Source organism: Pteronotus mesoamericanus, unplaced genomic scaffold (genome assembly GCF_021234165.1).
Source record: "Pteronotus mesoamericanus isolate MK-2021 breed Mesoamerican mustached bat unplaced genomic scaffold, CSHL_Meso_final contig_82, whole genome shotgun sequence".
NCBI lineage: Eukaryota > Metazoa > Chordata > Mammalia > Chiroptera > Mormoopidae > Pteronotus > Pteronotus mesoamericanus.
Window position 1 is genome coordinate 15061662 of NW_026555265.1, and position 7880 is coordinate 15069541.

Sequence of the window (7880 nt, forward strand, 5' to 3'; positions counted from 1 at the left end):
TACCATGTTTTTTTTGATGCACCCATATACTGATGGACATTTAGGCTATTCCCAGCACTTGGCTATTGTAAATAATGCTGTTTTGACCATGGGGGTGCATAGGTTCTTTTGAATTGGTGTTTCAGGATTCTTAGGGTATACTCTGAGCAATAGTATTGCCAGGTCAAAAGGCAGTTCCATTTTTAGCTTTTTGAGGAAATTCCAAACTGTTTTCCACAGTCGCTGCACCAGTCTGCATTCCTACCACCAGTGCTAGGGTTCCCTTTTCTTCACAACCTCACCAGCACTTGTTGTTTGTTGATCTGTTTATGATGGCCATTCTGACCAGTGTGAAGTGGTATCTCATTGTGGTTTTATTTTGCATTTCTCTGATAGCTAGTGATGCTGAGCATCCTTTTATATATCTATGGGCCTTCTCTATGTCCTTCTTGGAGAAGTGTTTGTTCAGGTCTTTTGCCCATTTTTTAATTGGATTTTTTGTCTTCCTGGTGTGGAGTCATGTGAGGTCTTTATATATTTTGGAAATTAAACCCTTGTATGAGGTATTATTGGCAACTATGTTTTCCCATACAGTTGGTTCCCTTTTCATTTTGCTGATGTTTTCTTTAGCCGTGCAGAAGCTTTTTAATTTGATGAAGTCCCATTTGTTTATTCTTTCCCTTATGTCCCTTGCTCTAGGGGACATATTGGTGAAAATATTGCTGTGTGGAATATCTGAAATTTTCCTGCCTATGTTCTCCTCTATGACTTTTATGGTGTCACAACTCATATTTAAGTCTTTTATCCATCTTGAGTTTATTAAAGAGAGAATCTTAAAAGCAGCAAGAGAAAAGCAGAGAGTTACCTACATAGGAGTTCCCATAATATTATCAGCTGATTTCTCAGAAAAAAATGCAAACCAGAAGAGAGTGACAAGAAATATTCAATGTGAAGAAAAGCAAGAACCTACATCAAAGATTACTCTGTCTAGCAAAGCTATCATTTAGAATTGAAGGGCAGATAAAGTGCTTTGCAGACAAGGTCAAGCAAAAAGAATTCATCACTAAGCCCTTTATTATATTAAACATTAAAGGGATTATCTAAGAAAGAGAAGAAAATCAAAACTATGAGCAGTAAAATGACAACAAACTTACAACTATCAACAACTGAATCTAAACAAACCAAAACAAAAACTAAAACAAACTAAGCAAACAACTAGAACAGGAACAGATAGAAATGGAGATCACATGAAGAGTCATCAGTGGGGATGGGGCAAAGGAAGAATGGAGGAAAATGGACAGGGAATAAGAAGCATGTTGGTAGGCACAAAATAGGGGGATATTAAGAATAGTATAGGAAATAGAAAAGCCAAAGAACCTATACATACAACTCATAGACATGAACTAAGGGGCCGGGGTGGGGGCGGGGAGGAATTGCAGAGGGAATGGGAGTACCAAGTAGAAGGAGGCAAAGGGGACAAAAATGGGACAAGTAAATAGTATAATCAATAAAATATACTTAATTTTAAAAAAAGAAGTACAAATTGACATGAACAAAGGTGTGGGGATTCACTGTGGGAGTGGGGGGTAGGCTCTGGGTAGATGGAGGCAAAGGGGAAAAAATTGGGACAACCATAATAGCATAAACAATAAAACATCTAAAGTAAAAAGAAAAAAAACAAATTATGCCTTGATACTTTCTAGTTGCACGGTCTCGGGTAAGCTCGGGTAAGGTGTTATTGTACCCACCTCAGAGGGACATTTTCAAGATTAAATGAGTTAATAGTGAAAAGCATTAAAGTCATGCCTACCATGTAACTAGCTTATAATAAATACTATGCAATGTAATTTTATTAGAATGTTATTCTTGACACTGAAAAGAGTTTCAAAGGAGCACACCTTCTCAGAGGAGCCATCTCCACCCCCACCTTAATACCCTGTTACCAAGTACTCCCTCATGGCTTCCTCTACTCCATGGTACAGAACGCAGCTTATTATGATATGCTTTTGAGGCCATCAGATTAACAAGAGATAACAGAGCACAGTGGTTAAGAGCACAGGCCTTTTCTTTTTTCAGAACCAGGCAGTGTGGGATTAAATCCCAACTCTTACTACTAATTGTGAGATCTTGGACAAGTTACTTAATCTCTCTGTGCCTATCTCTGAGTTTCTTCAGCAATAAAATACAGATTCATACTTCATACAGTTGATATGAGAATTAAAATGCATTACTTGGCATTGAATAAATACTAGATGGGTTTAATATTATTAGTATTATTAATAATATTATTAATATGTATTTTTTCTTGTAAGTTCTGTCCATTTAACATGTCTCAGTGCGTAGCCCAATTCCTGATACATAATGGCTCAATAAATATGCTAAAAGAATAAATGTATGGAAGCTAAAATTGACCCCCACAAAAATTAATTGACTTAAGTGCTTTAAGCTAGTTGCTTTTATTATTATTTTTCAAATTTTGCTTGTTCTCTTTTCATTTTTGTTATTGTTTTCTAATATGTTTATGAATTTTTTAAAAACAAAAATGACTAGGGAAAATAATTTTTTTAAATAATTGGGAAATATTTTTAAATAATTGCAAAGAAAAAGAACAAAAGAATATGTAATTTCATAAAGTCAGATTTATAAATACAAAAAACAGTTAAATTTCTCTGCCTTTCAAAACCATAACATGAATTTCTAAACTAAGTCTTAAGTATATTTAATTTTAAAAAGAAGATGAGGATGTAAAAAAAAAAAAAAAAGGAAATCTTACCTTTTGCAAAAGTGTGGGTAGCTCTAGCAAGCACTGTGCTAAGTGAAATAAGCCCGTTAGAGAAACACAAATACCATATGATTTCACTTGTACATGGAAGCTAATGAACAGAATAGACAAACAAAATAGAAACAGACTCATGGATACAGAGAACAGACCGACAGCTGTCAGAGGGAGGTGGGTTGGGGGGCAGGGTGAGAAAGGTAAAGTGATTAAGCAAAAAAAAAACAAAAAAAAAACAGAAAAACACTCATAGACACAGACAATATGGTGATTACCAGAGGGAAAGGGAGATGGGGGCAGATCGAATGGGTAAAGGGGATAAATGGTAAATGGTGATTGGTGTTGGACAGACATTTGACTTGGGCTGGTGACCACACAACACAATACACAGATGATGTATTATAGAATTGTACACTTGAAACCTATATAATTTTATTAACCAATGTCACCCCAATAAATTCAGTAAAATTTTTTTTAATAAATAAAAAATTTAAAGGATGAGGCAATTTAGTGATGTTCTATTTTATGGAGAGCGTGTGGGGGCTGAGTTTCAGTCAAAAGTTAACTTTTTACCTATAACCATAGCAACATGAAAGAATGCTAAAACTAATCAATATTTAGGCAGATCTCCTGGGACAGATTTATCAGCCTGAGCTCGTGCTTCTATGACAGGTCAAGTTGTGCCCTTTTGTACTGAGACCTGTGTTAGCGATAGCTACATAGCACCCATCTGAGTCATGAGGCAGGGCATATTTGCTTTTGCTCAGTCCAATTTTTAAAACAATTGGAGATACTGACTTTAGGTTTCGATGGTGCCAACAAGATCCCAAAGTCCGAATCTTAACCTAGGCTGTGTCTACCTGTTTAAAATAGAGGGAATTACCCAGATTACTCAGCCAATGGCTGAGAAAAGCGCTTGATTTGAAGCTAACTGCATTCAGGCAGCCCTCCTAGTGTTGATCAAAGATTAAATACCAGTTTCAGATTATCAAGGAATTACATTGTAGTCATTAAGAGTGCAGTCTCAGGAACCAGGCTTTGGGTTCAAATCAGTTTACCACTGTAGCAGGTTAAAGATGGCCACAAATTTTTTGACACTCTTCTCAAGGAGAGATGAGGGATATGCCCCTTCCTTTGAATCTGAGATGACTCTGTGACAACTCTCACCAAGGAATATAAAAGTGACCTTTCACAGTTTCTCGCCCAGGTCTTGGAAACTGGCAGCTCCCAATTCTTGTGTCTCGGAGCCTTGAACCAGCAACTAAAATTCAACTACGCTGCTGCAGAGACCACATGGGGAGCCTTGAGACTGCAGGTGGGGAGAGAGGGGACCAGCTGAGCCCAGTCTTACGGACTTCTCAGCAAAGCAGGTGAGTAAAGCGCAGTGTGGCTACTAGCTAAATAGGAACAAGTCATCAGAATCAGCACTAGCTGGGTCAGAAGAATCACCCAGGTTATCTCTACCCAAGTTTCTGGACCACAAAATCGTGATATGTAATCAAATAGTTGCTGTTTTAAATACAAAGTTTTAAGGTGGTTTGTGACAAAGTAATAGATAACCGGAAGAACACTTAAACTAGTTGTTTTGGTTTCCTCATCTCTAAAATATGGACAATACTGATTGGGTTGCTCTGACAATTAAATGAGTTTGTAATACAGAGCCCTTAGGTGGGTGCTGGGCTTATAATGTTGGCTCCTATTGGGCTTGAATAATACCTCTGGTTGGATTCTGAGATGGGGAAGCCTGAGAAGGGGCTCCATGTCTTCTAATTCTGTACGCAATTCGGTCCTGCATCTCCCAGGAAAGTGGCCCCTTTATGAAAGGCTCCTGTTAAAATGACTCAGGGAGGAAGTATTAACAATGTTTCTAACATTAAAGCATTAGAGTTCATTGTTTCACCTAAGAATAGCTACTGCTTTCCCTCAAGCTAGATATTTCCCCTTCTTCAGGTCAGTAGAGGCTGGACTGGCTCCCAACCCTGCTCCCAGCTCAGGAGCGTCAGTGTGCATCCAGCTCCTCACAATCTCCCCAAATCATACAAACCCCATCTTCAGCTTTCACTCTTATTGCATTTCCTTTGTCCCAGTGACCACGCACCTCTCTGCCTTCACAGATTCCATCACAAGCACTTGAGAACTGAGCAAACTCCAAGTTTCCCAAAGGATGTGCTGGGAAATCCTAGTCTTGCAAGGCATTCCACAGCAGAAGAGTTCTGTGGACATTGAAGTTTGGGTAACACTGGACACTATCTCCTAACTTTCTTTCAACAATTGCAAGCCAATTTGCAAATTAAAAGCCTTAAAATGTTATGCCATTCAGAAGCCTATTAAACTTTGTGTTATCCGGATTTTCAGAAACATATCTTGACTGTGAAACACTTTTCTGATTAAAAAGGCTTCTCAGAAAGAGGAACTGCTGGGCTGAGTCCTGGAGGAGTGGAAGAGGGAAGTAGGTGAAGGGGGCAGAAAAGGAAGTAGGAAGATGGTCAACTTGATATGGCAGGAAGCCAAGTCAAAGAGGGCCGAGTTTAAGATCTGAGGGCCACGGAAGCCTCCTGAGGGCTTTCAGCAAGAGGTTATAACATCAGAAATACATTTTATAAACATTACTAACTCATTTTATAAAGATCACAAACTCTCACTAATGCTTTTGATCTTTATGTTTTGATTGGAGACCTATAGTAAACAAAACATGCTGCATTATTACCTAATATTTATTTAAAAAATATAAAAGTTTCATAAAATGGCTCTTTTTCTTGTTACATGCAATGCCCATTGATATTTTCTATTATTTTTTCCTTCTTTTGGAAATCACTTTTATGAAACTGTCCCATAATCTAGGCAAGCAAAGCTGGGGACCTAAACTTTGTAACACCTGAGTATGAATGTGTTGAGGCTCCTCACCTCCTCCCTGATGTGCTGAATGAATGAGAGTGATTCACTCTAAGACAAGCAGAAGACTCTATTCCTAGTTCTTCAGCTAAGAAGCATTTAACACATTTAACCTCTGTCATGATTTCCCTTGTCTCTGGTGACAAGAGGTTAGTTATAATACTGTTGAGGATAAAGTAAATCAGATTTATTTTGCTCACTAGGACAGCACTTGGCACATTGGCAGATACATCACAGGTGCTTCAAACACAAGCGTTGATCGTGTTGCATTGCACTGAATTGATGATTTTTCATCCATTGCAGGGCAAAGAAGTTTAACAGGATGAGAAACAGTAGCAAGCTTCACCTAACCACTGGTGATGAGTCACCCGGGAAACACCTATTCCTGTGCTCTCTTGGCTCAGGAATGAAGTGCCTACATCTCGGAGAGGTACCCCTGGACTTCTTGCTGCTTCATCCTCTGCAGTCAAACCCCCCAGAGTATGAGGTCCAGGAAATCAGCCACCATGTTTGCATTCTTCTCCTTTCTTCCCATAAAGTTCTCAACCATGTTTCTGTTCTTTCCAGAGCTGCCACCTGCTCTCACTTTTGAGACCTTCTTCCCACAGGCCTGCGTCCACAGTCAGGCTCAATCTCACCACCTCCTCCTTGCTGTCTCTGAAAATGAGGGTTCTGGCCTTTTTGGTTGAAGGGCTTCACTGCTAAACAGAGGCCAGCCACAAACCATCAAGTGTGGGCATCACAGAAAAGAGTCTCCGAATCTCACAAAATGTTCTCTAGTGCTTAGAGTAGTTGTTGGTGATCCCCACTCCTTCCTGAGGGTGACTTTCACCAAGCCTCCCTTCCCCCATCACCCCCTTTGTCCAGATAAGTTATTTCACTTCCTACTTAAAGGTCCGAAGACACAATTAATCATTGAACAATAAATGAGTTAGTCACCCTCCAAGTGTTTGAAGTCCCAGAAGGGTGGCTCTCTTTCAGTGTTTCTCTTCCTCGCAAAAAATAAATGACCTCGGGCCTCTCCTTCAGTTACTCACATCCCACATCTTAAAAAAGAAGAAAACTGATTGTGGTCCACGGTGTTGTTCGCTTTCAGCCACTCAGTCAGATAGTAAAGATTGGCAACCCCAGTTGCTAGTCTAAAAAATCTAAGACATCAGGACTGTGGGTTGACTAGTGTTAATCAAATGCCACAGTGTTAACTTCTAGAGGCAGAAAGAAAGGGAGCTGCTTTGTCCCAAGGTGGCATCTCCAGTGGTTAACTCAGCCCTTACATCTCTAGAAGCTGTGTCTTTCTCCAGGGGATTGATCCCCAGACTCTCTAGCAAAGCCGAAGGGCTGTAAATAGAGCTTATTAGCAACTGCTTGGAGCGTTGGGAAACAATCCCCAATGAAGTGATAACAGTTCTTATCACTTTGTGTGGTGGGGACACAGCTGGCTTTTCTTTCCTCCCATCTGCTTTTCTATATTGTTGACTTTTTTGTAAAATACACCCTCCCACACACACACGTGCAATCTTGTAATGAGAAAAATATCACAATTGTTTGTAGTTCAGAAAGAAGTATGCCTTACTGTGTCCAGATACTGTACACATAGTGTCATTTTATTGGAAAAAATTTTTTTTTAATTTCTAAGAGAAAATCTATTAGAAAGGCCATAAGCTAGGTTTTGGTGACATGGTCTTGATTTAAAATTTTAGCTCCCCCTTATTATGCTGCAATGACCTTGCATAATATACTTAGCCTTCCTGAGCTGGATTGGAGTATCTTCACCTGCAGAAGAGATGTACCTTCTTCACTAAGAATGAGGCACAGTTAAAGTGCTTCTTCATGCTCAGTATATTATGCATGCTCAGTTAAACACTTGCTGTTTCTCTTCTCATCCCAAACATGAGATCTCCAAAAGTATCTCTACAGAGCAACCAGTACAAATTTCATAGAATCTTTAGAAGGAGCCTCAGCCCATCCAAACTGATTTCTCCAGAATCTGGTCCACAGCCTCCTTGGCCAAAGGTCCCTGAGTCTTGGCAGAATGCCCCTCACTGCTTCTCTGGCGGTGGGAGGCAGAAAACTCCATTGCAGGACAGGAATTACCATGATCCGGGCTCCCTGTTCCACCCGTTAGACATTTTTAACACCAGTACCAAGCAGGTCATTGCCCAATGTACAGCTTGGTCTAGGCATGGCAGAGACCTCCTTCAGTGACACAAAATATCACAAACTAGTAACTGAA